The sequence below is a fragment of the Globicephala melas genome, chromosome 2 (assembly GCF_963455315.2).
Source record: "Globicephala melas chromosome 2, mGloMel1.2, whole genome shotgun sequence".
Taxonomy (NCBI): domain Eukaryota; kingdom Metazoa; phylum Chordata; class Mammalia; order Artiodactyla; family Delphinidae; genus Globicephala; species Globicephala melas.
This window is the reverse complement of record NC_083315.2, coordinates 34,849,772-34,870,883: the sequence shown is the minus strand read 5'-3', so window position 1 is coordinate 34,870,883 and position 21,112 is coordinate 34,849,772. Positions and strand designations below refer to the sequence as shown.

At 37.6% G+C, this 21,112-nt stretch overlaps 1 protein-coding gene across 5 annotated transcripts in view; it reads left to right on the top strand.

Moving 5' to 3' along the window:
• The window catches only part of ADAMTSL3 (ADAMTS like 3), a 366,800-nt gene that overhangs the window by 69,613 nt on the left and 276,075 nt on the right, over positions 1–21,112 (top strand). The gene's annotated exons all lie outside the window — the stretch shown is intronic.

Sequence of the window (21,112 nt, the reverse complement as noted above, 5' to 3'; positions counted from 1 at the left end):
TAAGGATGTTACCACGTCCTTAAAGAGGACTTTAACCTCTCCTTCGAGGTTCTGACGTTAATTCCCCCTCTTGTGCTCCCAGCACAGGGATTATTTCCTCCTCTGGCTCTCGACTGGGCTCTGAGCCTCTTCGGGGTAGGGACTGTGTCTTTTCATCACCGTAAGCTCAGATCTTACTTCATGGCCTGGCACCTAGTAGACGCACAATGAACGTTTGCTTGTTGAAGGTTACATCCCTTGTCAAAAACCTTAAGTGGGTCCCATTGGTTTCCTTCTCTGAAATAGCTCATTCCTGACCAGCATTCAAGTCCCTACATAGCTTGGTCCCTTATCCCCCATTTCTTTTTGTGTGCCCAGTGCTCTGGCCAAAATGGACCGCAGGTCCTTTCCAGCCTTGCCTGTGCCAGGCCCTTGGCCGACCAGCCTCCTCCCTGAGTGTCTGTGTTTCCTGCAGTGCCCAGCTTAGACAGCATCTCCTCCAGGTAGTTTTGAGAGAAGTCCTCAGGGTAAAGCGCTTTCTTTCTGTTCTTTGGAGAGGAGCAGCTCATCCTTGCTTAGGGCCCCAAGACTTCATCTGGGTTTGTAATTATTTATGTGGATGTCTCATCTCTTCTACTAGAATAAGAGCAATTCTAGAGCGAGCCTGTGTAACTTCTCTGTGTCTCCCATGGACACCGACTGGATAGAAGGCCGACTTCCAGCAGTGACAAGACTTGGAGAAATTCTAACTATACCTTTATTTCTGAGTTTTCTTTAAGGAATGGAATAAATGCTTCAAAAATGTTATTTATCCTTGGTTATAGCAAGGAGTCTATCCTGATTTCTTTCTTGTGTGCATGTGTGTGTATATTCATTTCTATTTTTTACTCTCTACCTGCAGCCGTGGGGAAATATGTTCTTTCTTCCAAACACTGTTAGCCCAAAGGCTTGGTTGGAGAATCAGATTGTTCTCTGTTTTTGGACACTGGCTTCTCTGCTTTCAATTCTCAACTTTTTCCATGTGGCAGACCACCAACAAGGACAGAACTCCCAGTCCCTTTGAGTGTATCCTTCTCTTAACCTCTTCCCTCCGGGATGTAACACTGACAGGTTTTTAATTCTGCAAAGTTTAAAATGGTTGAGAAATTTCTCCTTTCTCATTAAAAAAAGGCAAGATTTTTGACTCAAAAATTTGCCTTTGAATTAGGTTTCTGCTACATGAAAATACACGTGTATTGAATAGAGCTGTGATATATTAAATACATACATTTAATACAACTGTGCTCTCTATAAAAACCTAATCCTCAACACACCATTCCCATGAAAGATTATAACGCTGTGAACTTAGGCGTTTCATATTTGACATCCGTGCTGGTAGCAGCAGTAGGATAAGGAACAGTCATTCATTCATTCCCTCAGTAAATGTTGATTGAATCCCTGCAGCATGCCAGACAGTGTGCTGGGTGTGGGATGTAATGATGTGAAATAGTATTGCATCCAGAATAACTCCTGCAATTCCAATCTCGAAAGCTAGGGAAGAGGAAGCTTTTTTCTAGTTCAAATAAAACTAAGATTGGGGCTTCCCTGGTGGCGCAGTGGTTAAGAATCCGCCTGCCAATGCACGGGACACGGGTTCAAACCCTGGCCCGGGAAGATCCCACGTGCCGCTGAGCAACTAGGCCCGTGCGCCACAACTACTGAGCCTGCGTGCCTAGAGCCCGTGCTCCACAACAAGAGAAGCCACCGCACTGAGAAGCCCGCGCACCACAACAAAGAGTAGCCCCCGCTCGCCGCAACTAGAGAAAGCCTGCACGCAGCAACGAAGACCCAAGGCAGCAAAAGATAAATAAATAAATAAAATAAATGTATTTAAAAAAACAAAAACTAAGATTATAGCTGCCTTTATTAAGCAGCCTCCATATACAGGAACTGTATCAGATATTACATGTGACTTATAATTACAGTTACTCCTCAAAAAAAAAATCCTCTGTGTGTGCTCTGTGCAGCACATGTAGTAAAACTGACAATATGGGAAGGATTAGCGTGGCCCCTGTACAAGTTGGGATGAAACTTGTGAAGAGTTGAAAAAAAAAAAGGTGGGAGAGAATAAGGTACAGGGGCAAGGGATAGAAGCTAAGCTCCTCTGTATCCATTTGAATTTGGAATCAAGCAAATAATTTACAAAATTCTAAAAGAAGATTAGATTTAAAAAGTATGATTCCTAAAAATAAAAAAGTAAAATAACACAACTGAAAAAAATCTGTGTTTTCAGCTGAGGGCAGTAACCACATAGAGAAGAATTATTCCAAGTAACTTTAAGACATATTAATTTGACTGTAAGTGAGTATATCCAAGGCCAAAAAGAACTAAAAATAAAATCATAAAACTTTTTGTAGGGATCACATTGTTGACGGTAGCATTGGCAGTGCTATTCTGAGACTTCTATGGGGGTAATGTGGGATAAAGCAAATGAACGATACAGGTGGATAATCTAATTTTTATTTCTGGCATTCTTGAGAACCCAGATTCTCAGTGAAGGAGCGAGGGGATACAAATATAAGAGAGAAGAAATTAAGTAAAAACCCTATAGTCCTAAAATGGAACTGTAAGTCTCTGTAGAAACTCCTGAGGTGTTTTATCTTAAACAAAAACAAAATGGAACATATTTTCTCACTCCATTCACTGAAAAGTCCTAAAAACAGTGACCAAATGGCCAACTTACTAGCAACTTACCTAATGTCCAGATTATGGTCTCTAAATACCATTTTCTACTTAAAAGGAACCAGAACTCCATGGAAAAATGGCTTATTCCAGGTCTGTGGGGGGTGGAGATATGCAAAATTAACCTGGGACATCATGTAATTACCAGGTAGTAAGGAAGCTGTCCAGACTAATAGTCCGATCAAAAGGGCTCAGCCAACTTGTAGAGACGCTTACGAGCATAAATTGGGACAATCTGAGTATCAGTAAGAATAAAAACTGCAGGGCTTCCCTGGTGGTGCAGTGGTTGAGAGTCCGCCTGCCGATGCAGGGGACACGGGTTTGTGCCCCGGTCCGGGAGGATCCTGCGTGCCGCGGAGCGGCTAGGCCCGTGAGCCATGGCCGCTGAGCCTGCGCGTCTGGAGCCTGTGCTCCGCAACGGGAGAGGCCACAACAGTGAGAGGCCCGCCTACTGGAAAAAAAAAAAAAAAAAGAATAAAAACTGCAAAGGATATATATATATCTATCAACTATATTTAAATTCCTAAGTCAACAATGACACTAGAATGTATTAGTCAATGTTGGCAGGTGTTAGGGTATCAACTCATGACACTGGAAACGAATAAGGGGAGAAAAACCCCCAAACATTTATCCTTCTCTATATGACTGTGACCAAATAGTAGAGGAGGAGATTTTGTCTTAACAGAAATACTCCTGCTAGTAAATAAAGACGGGGTGACAGAATGAGCATGTCATCACGGTGCAACCCCTAATGAATTTGATGGTTCTAGGCATTGAATATCAACAGCTGCGAATATCACAAGAAGAGAGACAACCAAACGTGATGCGTCGTGTGCTGGAAGAGCACAGTACCATTCGTGCTTCCCACCACCTTCCTAAAAAATAAAGGCTCTAGGGAATTCTCTGGCTGTCCAGTGGTTAGAGCTCGGCGCTTTCACTGAGGGGCCCAGGTTCCATCCCAGGGTCGAGGAACTAAATCCAGCAAGCCGCACCCTGTGGCTAAAACAACAACAAAAAAGTCAAGGCTCTAGGTCCACCTGCCCATTTATAAGAACTAACAGAGAAACAGGTACAGAGAAACGTTAAACTCATCCATGGGTCTGCAACACCAGAATCCAGACAGGAGGAAACTTTACAGGACAAACAGCACAGTTTCTTCGACAAATCTGTTGTTAAAGAAAAAAAAAAAAAAAAAGACTAGACGGAAACCAAAAAGATGAAAGGAGATGTAGAAGATATATCAACCAGTTGCAATATGTGGACCTTATTTAGATCCTGATTTAAACAAACAAGCAACCCCAAATGACAATACCATTTATGACATAAGAAAATTGGAAAATTGATATTTTATTGCCAATTGCTAAATTTTAAGATGTGAAAACAGCATTGTGATTATGTTTTAAACAGAGTGTCTTTTGTAGAGGCACATGACAATGTTTACTGATAAAATGACATGATATTTTGCATTTGCTTCAAGATAATGGGGAGTAGGTGGGTGGTGGATAGATTAGAATTGACCTTGGGTTGCTGATTGTGGGGTGGAATGAGGGATCCTTGGGGTTCATTTTACTATTCTATCTTTATGTATATTTGAAAATTTCCATAATAAAAAGTAAAAGGGTAACAATTACACAACAACAAAATGAAACAACATTCCTGTGAGGTGGCTAGTATCATTTCATATTATTAATAAGGAAGTTGCAGCTTGGAAGAATTAATGACCTCATCAAACCTAGTCTTTCTCAAGGGAAGAGTTCATTTTTTTTCCCATACTAGGTTGCATACCTAAAATTAAATAATGCAAATTAAAAAATATCAAATTCACAGGAAAGAACTTGATTAGAAAAATATTTTGCAATTAGATGTTTATTCTATAGATGGTTCTTCAGTGTTTGGCTCCTGACCTCTTTGCCAGATTAAAATATGACATAAAATAGTTTTCGTTAGTCCAAAATTATATGAACAATAAACTAAAGTTTAATTTACTAGTATTCCATGGGGCTTTGTAAAAGCATCCCGTGATGTTTCACACATTCGGAAACCAGAACGTGTTTGAGAAGTATTGATCTAGAGGTTGGTGACAAAAGGTGTTTTGGAGTTCCAGCATTTACAAAGAGAAGAATGTGTCAGTGGGCGTTGCATTCTGAATGACTGTGTTCAGCACTAAAATATTTTAATAACACTAAGTATGCCCTGCAATTGCAAGTGAAACTGTGTTACCATTAACATATTTTACAAGTGGAGTCTATTTTGTGTAACTTGGAGCAGCTTAATTTCCTGCCCCATTACAGGCTAGTGCTCTTAGTACACAAGCATCCCACATTCAACCCATTTTAAGACATGGATTTATTAATGCTATGAACTTGGGGTAAATTCTTAGCAGAAATATTTTAACAGCTTATTTTCTCTTAGTTTTAAGACAAAATAGTCACAGTTTTTAAGTTAAAAAATACTTCATTAAACTTGCCAAATTTTATTGCAGAATATTAGAATAAGAAGCCTAAAAAATAAATGCAAAAATCCTTTTGTTCTCTCTCAGGTTCAGGTGAAGAGTATAGGAAGTCTTTTTTCTATACAGTTTAGTTATATATATCGATACAGATACATCGATATATATAAATGTTGCAATTTATTTAGGAGCATAAGTACTTTTTTTTTTTTTTTTTTTTTGCGGTACGCGGGCCTCTCACTGTTGTGGCCTCTCCCGTTGCGGAGCACAGGCTCTGGACGCGCAGGCTCAGCGGCATGGCTCACAGGCCCAGCCGCTCCGCGGCACGCGGGATCCTCCCGGACCAGGGCACGAACCCGCGTCCCCCGCATCAGCAGGCGGACTCTCAACCACTGCGCCACCAGGGAAGCCTCATAAGTTCTTTTTAAGTTAGCAAAGCTGACCCATTTGGCAGAGCTATCAGAGGTTGCCTTGAAGTTTCATTTTGGTCTGCCATGTGTGATCTTGTAGCGATGCTCTACATCTCTCTATTAGGCCTCCCTCTTGCCACACAGTGCAGGAAATCTTGTTTTAAACGACCAGAATTCAGGAATTCCCTGGCGGTCCAGTGGTTAAGACTCTGGCAGGGGGCGTGGGTTTGATCCCTGGTCAGGGAACTAAGATCCCATATGCTGCGATGTGAGGCCAAAAACAAACAAACACACACCAGAATTCATCTGATCATCAATATCATTAAATACCTGGCATACTCTAATGCTCATGAGCATTTAGTGGTGTTGGACCCCACGGCCGTTTTGCCCCATATGCACCTGCTGGTGACTCAGACTCAGAGATTCCTTAGTAAAGTATTGGGGTGAATAAGGTGTCTTTCCCTACAGGTCTCTGAGAGACCTCTCCACCACCACAACATACCGTCGTTTAACTCCTGCTCGGTTTTAATCTGATTCTAGATGGATTACTCTCTCTAAAAAAGTATAAGCACGGGATGTCACAGAAGCAAAAAAATGTTCTTCAGTTTGAGAGAAAGGGAACCTCCAATTCTCTTAACACTCTTAGATATTGCCTCCCTCCGAAATAGATTTGCAACAAGAAACCTAAGAAATACAGCACACTGACTGGTTTGTTTTTAAGTCATTACCTCTCTGAAACTCACTTAGACCATCAGGTGGCATAGCAGGCTGAGGTGAACAAAGACTAAAAAAGAGGAAAAGCATAGTTTCAAAGGAAATCAAGATGCAGGAGGTATTAAGCATTCTGGATTCAGCAGAAAATTGAATCAGTGAAAACAGATTTCAGAAATTTAGTAACAGGGGAAAAGGACAGGGAAATAAAATCGATGAGAAGGAGATTGTAGCTATGTTATACACATCTCAGAGAACTAACCTATGTACTCACAAATGACAGAAGAGATCAGGTGGAAGAGAAGAAGAAATTAAATATATGCTATAAGACATGTTTGATTTACTAAAAGCTTTTGTGAAAAAATCCAAAAATATCACTAATATCTATGTTGATTGTATTGCATTCTGATTAAAAAAAAAGTGGGAAGCAGCATCTTAGAATTTAGGAAATGCAGATGTAGAAAAAATGAACATATGGAGATGAATATAGCCCATGTTCTCTGAGTCTAAGTAATCCAAATAAACATTAAGAAAAGATGTTTTAAGCCAAAAAACTATAAACACTTAGAAGTTTAAAAATATTCTCCTAAAGCAATGATTTATCAAAGAGGAGATGAGAGGTGTAATTACACACTTTGTAGGAAATAACAAAAAAGAGAATACTATCTCAAAAATCATAATTAACTATAATCTATATTTAGAAGTAAACATATAGCCTCAAATACTTTCAGTAAATGTAAACATTTAATAGAGTCAACAAGTGGTATTAGAACAATTGGTTAACTATTTAGAGGAAGTTAAGAGTCTTTTCCATATGCCAAAATAAATTCCATATGGACTGGAGAGTTAAATAAAAATTAAACCATAAAAATATAGTAAGACTGTAAAAATAGATGTTTCTCAAATTTGTGATGGAGAAACTCACAATGAATGGAAAATGAAGTGTATTGATGACTTTGACTACTTAGAAGACTTAAAATGTATATTTATTGAAAATCATTCAAATGAAAAGTTAAAGGAAAATATATAATACAAATTATGTTAAAATGCTTACTGTTTAAAATACTTTGTAAGAAAAATTAAGGAAAACAGATAGTAAAGGAAAATAATTTATTCTTCTAAAAGGAAAGCAGAAGATCCACTAAGTCATATGGAAAGATTCAACTTCCCTCATAATCAATAAAATGTAAATCCAAGCAATGACCAAATAGCATCACCCCCCAGCTTTACTTAAAAAAAGAAAAAGTATGAAAACCCAGTGCTGGTGATTGTGATGGGAAAGATTAGGCTTATGTGATGCTATTGAATAATAATAAGTGCAATGCTTTGGTAAGCAGTTTTGCAACCTTTATTAGGAACCTCAAAAATATGTTTACTTTTAGACCCAGCTAATGTCTTTTCTGAGAATTACTCGAGGGAATATTTTAAGTTTAAAAAAAAGGTTTATGCAAAAGTACATTGATCTCATCATTGTTTATAATATGTGAAAACCAGGACTAATCGAAATATTAAACCATAAAGAAATGGTCGAGTAAATTATGGGATTTCTAAGATGGAATATTACAAAATTTTTATTACATATACACTTTCAAAATAACATGGGACACATTAATATTATATCCATAAGTTGAAAGATTAGGTCACAAAATCATACAAGTCTCCAATTTTGTTCATATGTGGACGGAAAGAGGAACATCAAGAAATACCCCAATACCACTGTAAAGCAATTATACTCCAATAAAGATGTTAAAAAAAAAAAAAAGAAAGAAATACCCCAAGCTGTTAACAGTGGTTATCTTTGGATTGTAGAATTATGGATGTTTCAAATTTTCTTTTAAATATATTTTCCAGGTTTTCTGCAAATAACAGTATAATACTTTGATCGTTAAAACATGATAAATATTCTTTTTAAATAGTGATGAAGGACCACTCAGGGGGAGTGGCTACCAATACTGGGATACTCTGAAGGTTGGGGGCAATTTTAATAAATGGAAAGGATTGGGGAATGGATGTCCAAGACTCACACTTATTTAGTAAGCGACCACCTTCTTCTATGTCTGATGGGTCATTGCTCTTCTTGTTTTTCTTTGAAGAACTTCACTAATGAGATAGAAGACCTCACCTTTACTTTTGTCTTCTACGGAGAAACTTTATTTTCCTGTGGGAACCTTTTCCTTTTTTCACTTTTCAGAGCAGAGAAGTCTGCAGGATTCAGCCTTGGGGGATGCATATGTTTAGGTGTTCAATTTCACCTCCACAAACACACACACATTGATTCCCCTCCCTCTACATTTGGGTGAAATGCATACTGTAATGTGAACATGAATACCTGTCTGTCAGTACAAACACTAATCAATAAAGTGTTAGTTTGAAACAGTAATTTGCATTACTCATTAAAGTTGCTCATGTTAAATCATTTAATAGAATAATTTTGTGATTAAAAAGATATAAAAAATTGAGGTTGGGACATGTTTGACAAAGGAAGAGAACCCCCTAGAAATGTTCCGTTGCAGTTAACACTCAAAACCTGAGAACCTTGCACCCTGGTTTGAGAAAGATTTCCTTGAAAGGAAAACCCAATCACTTTGGGTGATCCATCGGCTTGAACACAATCATCAACGTAAATACAAAAGGGAACAGGGACATCATTTGGCTCTAATGTGTCCCCACCCTCAGATGAGCCTCAACATGCTTAGATTAATTTTTTAGATTATATCTGTAGTGGAAACTCAGCATAGAAAATTCAAAAATACTGGACCTCTATGGATCTCAGTTTGAAAAAGACCACCCAGGTCTGTGGTTTTTGCATTAATTTCAGAGGAACAGAATTGTCACAGAGCAGGTAACCTAGTGGTGTGGTATTTTTTTTCTTTAAGAGATGGATAACATCTAAAAACTGACATTAAAAATCTGATGTTTAAAAATGACATGGGGGGGATGGTAGTGGTGGGATGAATTGGGAGATTGGGATTGACATGTGTACACTAATATGTATAAACTAGATAACTAATAAGAACCTGCTGTATAAAAAATAAATAAATTAAATTAAAAAAAAATAAAGATACAGGAACAGATGAGGGTAGAGTAGGGGATAGGAGCCCAGGCCTGAGGCCTGAAGAATGCCGCGGATGGAGGTTAGGTAGAGAAGAAAGAGCCAGGAATGCAGGGAGTGTGAAGAGGGAAGGACACTGCAGGAAGATGACCACACGTTCCCATTATCTTGTTATCCTAAAGTTTCCCATGGTTTTGCCACCATTCCGTAAGTTTGTAAGATTTTATTTCCTCATTTTTCTCCAGTGCCATTGCAAAAGAAGTTGTTTTCTTCTTGTTTTACGGGGAAGAAACTCTGGTTTATCTCAGTTTTATATTTCTGTTTACTTTTCTGTTAAAATAAAATGAAATTCTGATATGTGTTGCAATATGGTTGAATCTTGAAAACACTTTGCTGAGATAATCCAGACATAAAAGGATAAATATTGTATAATTCCATTTATATGAGATACCTAGAACAGGCAAATTCATAGAGACAGAAAGTAGAATAGAAGTTTCCAGGGGCTGGGCAGAGAGAGGAATACGGAGTTGTTTAATGATATAGAGCTTCTGTTTGGATGATGAAAAAGTTCTGGAAATAGAGATAATTGCACAACATTGTGAATGTACCTAATGCCACAAAACTGTACACTTTAAAATGGTTAAAATAGTAAATTTTGTTTTATATATATATATGTACTATAAATATATAACATAAATATTGTATATTATATATATGCAATAAAAATACAAATAAAAATTTTAAATAAAATGCGTACAGTAAGAGGAAAATAATAATAAAAAAAATGACATGGAACATTTTAGAATGTGCTGGGTCACTTGCAGGTACTGATTACCCAGAGAAGGTGCTAGTGATAAGGCCAGGAGAACTGGCCACCTCGGAAGTTCCAAACCAATGCATTGTCCAAGTGGAAACTCCAGGAATAAAGCCTGCAGAGTTGAATCTGAAATGCTATCCGAAGCCTGGAATGGTGAACTAAGGACTGAGGCTGGAGCATCCTCCTCAGAATGGTGCCTAAGTCACTCTGTATGGCAAAGGGGAAAGAAGGGAGAAGGGGGTCAGAAGCTGGGATGGAGATTGGGGTTTGAAAAACCATAGCTCAGTTTCACAACCAGCCTTGAGGGCTCAAAAGCTTAGTGGTTGGGAGCAGTTAGAATCACACAAACTGACCCATTGCTTTTATAGTAATGGGTATTCCCTGAAATAATGCTGAGTACCAAGAAGGTGTAAAATTATTGTCCTTAATTTAAAGGCTTTAATGTGTGCTTTCCATTTAAAAAGAGTTACGCTAAACATGATACTCTGGAGGGCATCCTTCTTTACCTGGAAAGTCACTCATTTCCCTAATGGTGTCAGATAAATGAGTCATCTCTGTATATTTTATCCATTTAACAGATGCTTCCTTTGTCAGATCAAAACATATGAGTAAAACTGGGATTTAAAGGAACAGGTTGGGATCAACGTTCTTCCTTAAAAATGGATTTTCCAAGAAAATTCTATTCTGTTTGAATAATTGGCAATAATGTATACCAGGGCTATTGCTTTTACACTTGATAATAAGTGTGAATTACAAGAAATACTGTAGAACGGTATTAGAAGCTATATAAACAATGTTCAGCTCTGTTTTAACCAGTTCGTTATATTCCATAAAGCCGTCATTTTTATTCCATTGACATTTCACAGAATTTGTTGAATTTTCCTCATTTGTGCTAGATTATCTTTCTGCTTCTTAGATCGGGTTGGATTTTCATCAGAACATCACACATTCCTGTTTATCTTTCGTTGTGTTTGTTAAAGGGGTATGTTTCTTTAGAAATAGCCAGCTTAGGATATAGTGTTTCTCTGAATGTGATTGCTGTCAGACTGCAGTGAGCACAGGTAATGGATATTGTCATACATGACATTTGGTTCATTAGAATCTGTCCAAATGGGTTGGCTAAATTATGGCCCTTGGAAAGAGCACAATACAGCATTGTATTGGGGAAACACACTTTTAAGGAATTCCTGAGCTGGCAGGCATTATGACCTGCCACATTATTTCCATTTTCAGCATTTCGTTAAATTTACTGTCTGGGTGTAATCACAAGACTGAAATGGGGAAGGTAATGTAAAATGTCTCCTTAAACCCTCCTAAACAAAAATGAACTGGATCTTTTATTCAATCCAACAAGTTGAGCACCTACTATACAGCAGCTGTTGGTGATAAAATGACTAACAAGACAGTTTCTGTTTTCAGCTAGCTCGTAGCCCGGCGGGGGAGGCAAATGGTCAAAAGTAATCCTAATGTGATGCTATGGTAGAGGTGTTGATGGAAAGCAAAGAAGTAGAGAGGAACGTTCTCTTCCTGGGGGTGAGGGACTTAGGTGGTACCTACATGTTAGGTACTGACCTTGATGGAGAGAAACTGTGAGTCACAGCTTCTAAATGTGATTGGAATTCTGGGGCCGGTGCTAAGTTCATTGTCCTTTGGCATTTTTGTGGGTTGCGCACATGTGAGTGGAATTTAATGTCATTTTAACTCACCAGACAAATTTCGTGGGTCTAGAGGTTTGGAAAATAACTTGCTTGGCAATATGCTACATTTTAGTGCAAATCTTTCAAATGATTGTGCCATACTCGCTATGCTTTGTCTGATGGAAGCTATCTCACTGTCTGGAGAAAATGGTGTTGATTAAATTTACAGGGGGATGACTTTATTTAAAAATCTCCTCTAGTTTGTTGACAGCATTCATACTTCATAATACAGGGTGCATGATCCTGAATTTCATATGAGTAAAATTTATTAATTTTGACGTCTATTTTGAATGCTTTAGATCATTTATTTGGCTTAGTGCCCAGTAAAAGCAGGAAGGTAACTCAGACATCAACCACAAAACGGCCCAGGGACCCCTTCCCACTGGATAGACATCTGGAATGGTATATGAGGAATAGACATTGCAGGCAGACATTTAATGAAAGGTTGGTATTCAGACCGGAGGGAAGTGTGGTGAGCCTCCTCGCGTAAACAGAATAGTGAGTCTCTGAAACAAAAGTTGTTAATATTTTTTGTTTTATAATAATGCTTTACAGCTTGAAACTGTTTAACTATAAAATATAGACTATGAACTCATAACGATATTAAGTCCAGACAGTAATTTTATGGCAACAATTTATGGTGCATCTGTGTGAGTTCTTTAAAGGGGAAAAAGTTTTCGACATATATTTTGCAGTTTGCAGGAAAAAAAAGAATTCTCTTTTGAGTTTTTGTGATCTGAGTGATTATAGCAATTGTAAGGATTTTATTGAGTCACCTATTATGCTAATTTGGATTTGTAGACATTATTCCATAATTAATGGCATGGGCAAGAATCATAGCCTAAAAAAAACCATTCTGTTAATTAAATTATTTTTCATCCTCAAGCTGTCAGTAAGTTAGTATGGGCATAACAAGGGCAGAGCTAGGAAAGCCAGAGATGGGGGTCTAGGTTCCCTGGCCATGGAGGTGTTCATATAGTAGTTCCTTGACTAAACTGCTGTAACTCTTCAGCATCACAACACCTGTGTGCTTGTTTTGTGACAAGTTGCCTCTGCTCATTTATACCTGCCAGCTCAGGTACAGGTGTAGCTATTTCTGGGAGGAAGAGATGTTCAGCAAATAGTCTCATGGTTTATAGATACGAACACACCAAGGCACAAAGGAGTTAGAACATTTCTCCTCCAAACCATGCAATCACAAATCACTGTTGGAGCTGATGCTTTCAGACCCCAGAAAGCATCAGGGGCAGCCTGCCCCCGGGTAATTCTCATCTCACCTACGGAATGATGGCTGCAGATGGTAGAAGTATCTTTTCTCTAACTTCTCCTGTGCTGGTCGGGAGGGCAAAACATGTCATGTTTGATATTACATCTCTGTTATGAGGTGGTCCAGCTTCTCTCTGAATGTCTCCAGAAGGTGGGGAGCCTCTACTCCCCATACTGGTTTTCTGGTCTGAGTATGCTATTTTCTGAGCTTCACCTGTAATTGTGTATATCTAGTGGGGAGCAAAACTGTATCAGGCAGCCTCACTATGCAAATGTTGCAGAATAAGGGTTTTTATTTTTTAAAAATTATATCTAATTTTAAACAAGGCAGCCCATAAAGAGATAGAAAATCTGATATGAAATAAACCAGAAATAGGTGACAAAGAAAAGACAAGGATAAAGGCATATGTTATAGCCAAGAATGAGACTAAAATAAAATATGTTATAGCCAAGAATAAGACTAAAATAAATATGTTATAGCCAGAAATGAGACTAAAATAAAAATGCACACCATACAGGTCTACACGCTTACTACAGGAGAGGACGGGGTACATATTTATTGATAATTCTGAACTTTCTAGCAGCCAGCTTGGAGGGATAAACCCAATCAGTTACACAATTCACAGGGTCCATAAGATAATAAACTAACAGTGTTTCTCAGGAGCAAAAACATATTCCTTACTATAAGATGGAAAAAGCTACTGATTTTATAAAAAAGTAGCTTTTAGTCCACAAAGATCACGATATTTGACTTTGAAAAAGAAGCATTTCAGTGTTGGGCTTCCTTAATCTGCTTACCAGATTCATATGAATGATTATGTTCCAGAAGCTTCTCCCATTAAGAGTCTTCTTATAAGATTTATAAGGACATTTTTGGGGTCAATGAGAGATTTTTCATAAACTAAAACATATGTATGTTTTTTGCCATCTCAATAACCTAAATGTTTGTTTGTTTGTTTGCTACTGAGCAGTGTTTGTCAAACCAGCTACCAAAGGACTCTTAGTAAATTAAACCGGGTTTGGGTTATTCATAATCTGCTGGTGACGGAAGGCAGCCTCACCTTTAAGACATACAGTAGAATTTGAAAGAGTCTTTGCCTAGAAAGAGGTTACCAATAAAGTTTGCAAGTGCCTCAGTCCCTCTTACTTTGATCTAATTACTTGGCAGAAGGGATTTGGGAAAGCTATGCATATTGTGAGAACAAGGGAGAAATATTCCCTTTTGACTTGATCTGCAGTAGGCATTCTTAGGACAGGAAGATGCAAAATTGACTAAACTTTATATTGCTAAGGCACAAATTAGCAATATTGGCAAAAATTTCCCTCAGGTTTGTCTAACATATCATCTTGCATAATAATCTAGTATCCATAATAGGGGAAAGCAGTCCTTCTATTCTTTAGCAATCCTGCTGGGATTACATTGGATTTTCGATCAATCCTGGCATTGAGGTCCTCCCAATGATTAGCTGCACCATGGAAGATGTAGAATATCTAATGGTCAGATAATTATACTTAAAAAATTAACCCCCATGTGAAAACAGTACTGAGAGAAATGTTTTGGTTTAAAAAGCAGGGAAGATTTAAAATAAAAATAAATGAACACAAAGGGGGAAAAGCGGCGGGGGGGTGGGTGTGGGGGGGTGATGAATTGGGCGATTGGGATTGACATGTATACACTGATGTGTATAAAATTGATGACTAATAAGGACCTGCTGTATAAAAAAATAAATAAAATTAAATTTAAAAAGAAATTTACATTCCTACCAACAGTGCAGGAGGGTTCCTTTTTCAAAGAGAAAAACAAATACTGTATGCTAACACATACATATGGAATCTAAAAAAAAAAAGGTACTGATGGACCTAGTGGCAGGGCAGGAATAAAGACGTAGACGTAGAGAATGGACTTGAGGACAAGGTGGGAGAGGGGGAAACTGGGGCAAAGTGACAGTAGCATCGACATATATGCACTACCAAATATAAAATAGTTAACTAGTGGGAAGCAGCAGCATAGCACAGGGAGATCAGCTGGTGCTTTGCAATGACCTAGAGACGTGGGATAGGGAGGGTGGGAGGGAAGCTCGAGAGGGAGGGGATATGGGGATATATGTATGCATATGGCTGATGCACTTTGTTTTACAACAGAAACTAACACAGTATTGTGAAGCAATTATACTCCAGTAAAGATCTATTAAAAAAATAAATAAATGAACACATGTTCAACTCAAACACATAAAAGGATGTGAAAGTAACACAAAGAAAGTAAAGATAAGAGCAAAAACGTTGAAATAGAAGAGTAACATTCACAAAACAGTATACTTCATCAATACAGCTAAAAACTCTTCCTTTGAGAAAACCAGTAAAATACAGTGACTTCTGACAAGTCTGATTAAGAATTAAAGAAGACACAAATAAATATCAGAAACAGAATCACAGATATAAAAAGGATTATAAATTATGAGCAGTTACTATGTATAATTTTATAACAAAATTGAAAAATTGAATACAATGGATAATCTTAAAACTCAAACTCCTAAAATAAAAAATATAAATAGACCAGTATCCATTGGAAAAGTTGAAAAAGTGGCCAGTTATCTATTAAAGTCATCAACGTATTTTTCTATATGAATTCTAACAACCATTGAAGGAAACGTGTATTTCCTATGTAATACAAACTATTCTAGGGTGTAGAAAGAGATAGAAAATGTTCTAAAAGGCTAGTATAATACTGAAATATCAAAGATAACACAGAGAAGGAAATAATACTTTAATCTCATGAGCCAAAGGCTAAAATCCTAAATAAAATATTAATCAATGAAATCCACGAGGGTTTTTTTGGTTTTTTGGGTTTTTTCTACATCATGATCAAGTGTAGTTTTTCTAGGAATGAAAATATAGTTTAAATTTCTGTCATCATCAGATGAAAAATTTAGTCATTAACAGACTGAGGAATTGTCTCAAAAGTTGTCATAAAGGGATGTGATGTATTCAATATGGAATACCAATAAAATTTTTTTCAGTTCACTAGTACTGTAAGGAAAATATGTTAGTGAATATTGTCAACTAGCATCCTATTAGTGTTAAAACATCTTATTGAAATAAGGAAGGCGTAATAGAATCATATAAAAATACTAAGTATTAAACGAGAATACCTAGCCAATGCAATAAGAAAAGAAAAATAAGTGGTATAAAGACTATAAAGGAAGAGACAAAACTATAATTATTTGAAGAAATTATGATCAATCTAAACATTTGAGAAAATCAACTCGAAAACTATTGAAAGTGAAAGGTGAAATCAGCAAGGTGATATAAATTGAAATATATTCAACATAGTTAATCTAATAGATGTATACTGAGCCCTATTCTTTCCAAACAGAAAACATGTCTTCTTTTTTAAAAAACCCCAGGAGTCAGTTCAAAAATACAATATACTAGCTTGCAAAGAAAAGTCAGCAAATGTCCCATATTAGAGTATATACTACATTTTTTATCACAATGCAATAAAACTAGAAATATGTAACAAAAAGTAGAAATTAAGTAAGTCCAGTCATATTCAAAATGAAATAAGCCTCTTTCCTAAGCCAATAATTACTTGATCAAAGATTAAATAAAATCCATGATTGTAGGTTATCTGGAAAATAATGAAAATGAAAAATAAAAAGAATGTGTTATGTTAAAACATACAGCCTAAGCTGTAATTAGAGGAAACTTCGTAAGAAAGAATGAATAGAAAGGAACTAAACAAGCATTCAACTCCTGACATTAGAAAAGCAAAATACACCTAAGGACTTCAGAAGGAAAAGTTAATATAAGTGAAAGCAGAATTTTGTTAATTAGAAGTTAAAAACATTTGAAAGGCTAAATTTAAACATGGTTATTTGGAAAAAACAGCAATAAAATGAATAAACCTCTGGTTAGCCTTAGCAAAAAAGAAATGAGAAATAACACAAAATTTGGAATAACAAAGTAGAATAACAGATAAAAATAATAAAGTAATTCTTGGCCAGTAGGATTTTTCTTAGTTTGTAATCATGTATGTTTCTCCTGTCTAGAAGCTTGTAGGATTAGTTCTAAATCTTTGTACTTCAGACAGCTGTCCTGGATGTGTTTATGTGAGTGGTGCTTTTCAGTGATTTTGCCTAAAATGAGCCTCTGCAACCTTGGTGTGGCAATCTGACTTCAGCTCAGAAAAGTTTCCCTCTTTACAATTAAAAACACAAGTTATGTGTTAGAACATTGTTCTTTGATCTCCATATGTATTATTTTCTCTCTCATTGTTTGAATTTCCTTATCCTTTTCATCAGCATTCTGGGAAATGCTTTAAAAATTTTCTACTTCTTATGGCATTTTTATTTATGAATTATCTCTTCTGTTTATTGCTGCTTCTACTTACTTTTTTTTTTTTTTTGCGGTACGCGGGCCTCTCACTGTTGTGGCCTCTCCCGTTGCGGAGCACAGGCTCCGGACGCGCAGGCTCAGCGGCCATGGCTCACGGGCCCAGCCGCTCCGCGGCATGTGGGGTCTTCCTGGGCCGGGGCACAAACCCGTGTCCCCTGCATCAGCAGGCAGACTCTCAACCACTGCGCCACCAGGGAAGCCCTTGTACTTACTTTTTAACTCTCCTATGGTATTGCAACTGTCCTTACATCTAACTTTATGTATATCATCTTCCTTTTGGTAAGAGTTTGTTACCTCATCATTCCATTTTTATCTCTTCTACTATTGTGTCCATTTGCCTTGAATTTACATGAGTGAAAACAGGAATCTAACATTTATGTCTTTTGATTTTAGTACATTTATTAAAACGTGTGCTTTCCTTTGCCTTTTGAGTGATATATTCATTTTTTTCCCCTGCACAAAAACACCTACTTTTGTAATGAGTTTAATGTTTACAACAGTCTAATCTCTCTGCCTGTCATAGTTTGGGGGAAGGGAAACTAATTAAAAGGTAGATATGTGTTACTAGTGTCTAACTAACACTAGCCTGAAACTATAACACCCAACTTTATAATAGTTGTGTGAGGAGATTGGATGAGGTTATTAAAAGTGTTTTATTTCTATCTAGTGTAATAATAATTACTGTTTATAGTACTGTTTATAATAATATGTTTATAATAATACTGGATTATAATACTGTTTATAATAATAATGGATTTAACAAGAAAAGATTTCTTTAATTCAAATAATACCAAAAGGGGTAAACAACTTTTTTCATGTGGAAAGTTCATTTATGTAGCACAGTTCATTCTAATCATCCTAGAAAAACAGAGCACTGCCATAGAAAGATTAAACCACATTCATGATTTAATATTTGCCAAGGACACCAAAAATATTTTGTTCAAATTTGCATACTTTGGAATACTTCAGATTCCATGATTTTCTCCATTCCCACTCTGTGTAAAGTAGAATTCTTTCCACCTCCATTAGATATCCCATATGTGTCTCTCATGGACACTCAAGTAAATGTTGTCTCTGAGCATTAATTTTCAATCAGTGGTTTGTCAGCAAGATTTTAGTGCTTGGGATTTCCTATATATGCCTTTCTAGGGAAGGCATTTGTGTAATGTCAAAAGAGAGTGTTTGCTTCTTATATGAAATTATTTGCATTAATAAATGAAACAAAAAGTACATAGAGTGACACTCGATATATCTAGTGTCATTGGGCAGTATATGTTACGGATAAATGTAATTTTCATGGCAGTGGGCAGGCTTTGAAGCCAGACAAATCTAAGATGTAACAGATGCTTTACCAAGAGACTTTCATAGAGTATTTTCTTTAATCTTCACAACAACCTTTATCAGTTATGAGGGTTTTCGATTGCCAGGAACATAACACCACACCAATAGTTGTTTAAACAAATAGGACTGGTACAGTGGCTCAGTGCCACAATAGAAAATGTAGGCTCCCTTTCTTCTGTTCTCTGTACTCAGTGCATTGGCTGTTCCTCTTATTGTTGCAAGATGGTTATTGCAGCTTCAGATACCACACTGAGCTCCAAAGAGGAAAGAAGGGGAGAAGAGGGATGGGACCACTGATGTCCCATTAATCAAGAAAGCAGTGTTTGCCCAGAACACCCAGAGCAGATGTCCCCTTACCTGTCATTGACAAGAACTGGGTCACATGGCCACCCAGAATGCAAGGGAGGCTGGGAAAGTGGGAACAGGCTTAGTCATATTGAATTATGGTTGACCACTTGGGATTCTGTTAGCAAAAAAGAAGGAGGACATGGATATTGGGGGTCAATCTTAGTGTCTGACACTATTTATACCCATGGGCAAGTTTAGATTGAGATAGGATAACTAATTGGACCAAAACCACCGGCTCTTGTGTGACAGTACATCAGCCAAGGTCTATTTCACTTTTAAGCCCATGCCCCTGACTCTTATCTAGTAAACCAGGGTCATTTTATGAAGGGCATTGTGTAATGTGAATGATATTTACAATGGTGGTTACATGATGAAGCTAGTAGCCTTAGGTGAAAACAGTACACTTCAGGTTTAAAGTAATTTCTCAGTTTTTAAAAAAGTGAAGTAAAATAGGAATTTTTCTTACTTAACATGCAATGGAATAAATAATTTTCAGTAAGACAAGGCTTTGTTGTGGATTTTTCTGGGGGAAAATGAAAGGACTGGAACTGTCTCATAATTTATCTGTGTTTGGACATCAAGAAAATGTCCAAAGCTCACAGAAGTGACAGTCTAGACTGGCTTTCCAAGGACACTGCCCACAGAATGTGGTCTAGGTGCAATCTGGAAGTTAAGTTCTATAAGGAAGTACTGGGCTGCCCTCTTGCTGCAAGCCTCTGAAATCCCCGTCAGCTAAGAGCCATTTCTGGCCATTCCTGAGGTTTTCTGCTTCCCTGATTCTCCCCTTGCATCCTGTTCCTGTTTTGCTTTCCCCTGCTGTTCATCTTTCACTTCCTCTTTCCTCACTTGGAAAGAGCCTTGAAACAACATTTCATTATTTGACACTTCAAGGCAGTAGTATTGTCCCCACTGTAGACTGTTTCTGCCCCAGCAGGAGAAATGGTTTCAGTAACTTTTTCCATTTCCCACGTGTTAGATTTCCTGTCAGCTACCCGGCCAGATCTGTCCGCGCATGTAAGAGAAGGCTGGATGCTATACCTCTCCCATTTTCAGAGCAGTAGTGGCAGTGACCTTGGCTGGAGGACTTTCTCTGAGGTTAGCTTTTAAGATTTCTCCTGGAGGATAGGAGATTTCTCTTTCCTTTTCAGAACATGCTCATATATCACAAAAGTCAAGCCTCGGCTCTGACGGCTCATAATGGGTTTTTGTTTATTTTTTGTCTACTTCATAAGAGTTACTGTGATCCAGTTTTGTTTTAATTAAAGCAAACCCATGGCTCGCAAACATCCTTTGTTCTCCAGGAGAAGGAGACAAAAGGAATAGTTTTGCTTGGCTGTTTCCAGGATGGAGAAGGAGCTCCTATTTCAGACCATGGGTCATTCTAGATGGATGAGGGCAGCTTGCGGTGGGGCGGTCATCAGATCTGGCGGACCCAGACTCCCTGGCACCAGAGCGGCAGCTCTCAGCAAGTGTCTGCTCAGCATCTTCTGGAGTGTTCTAGGCCTGGAAGAGAGACCTTGTATGACATTCCTCATATGTCATTCCCCTTAAGCAAAACATGTCTCCTCCTTCCCTAACCTCCTCTCTCGTGTCTGAGAATACAAAAGCAAACTTATTCTCCTTCATTTTAAAGGGAGTGCTGCATCAGAGTTGTGTTGGACATTTATTCAGTGCCTGCCCTAAGAGGCCTAGGGGGATAGCAGTACTCTGCTCTCTGGGAATTTTGTCAAGTAGGGGAAGGAGAATGACACATGAGTTCAAATGGATTGTCCACTCAAGATCTGTTACCTCTTCATTATCACTGACATTGTCTTTGTGGGTTGGTCACTCACTGTGTACATGCCATGGTGCTAGTTCTTAGGGATACAAACAGGTGTAAAACATAGTGGATGCTTTCAACTTCAAGTGCCTAGGATATAATTAAAG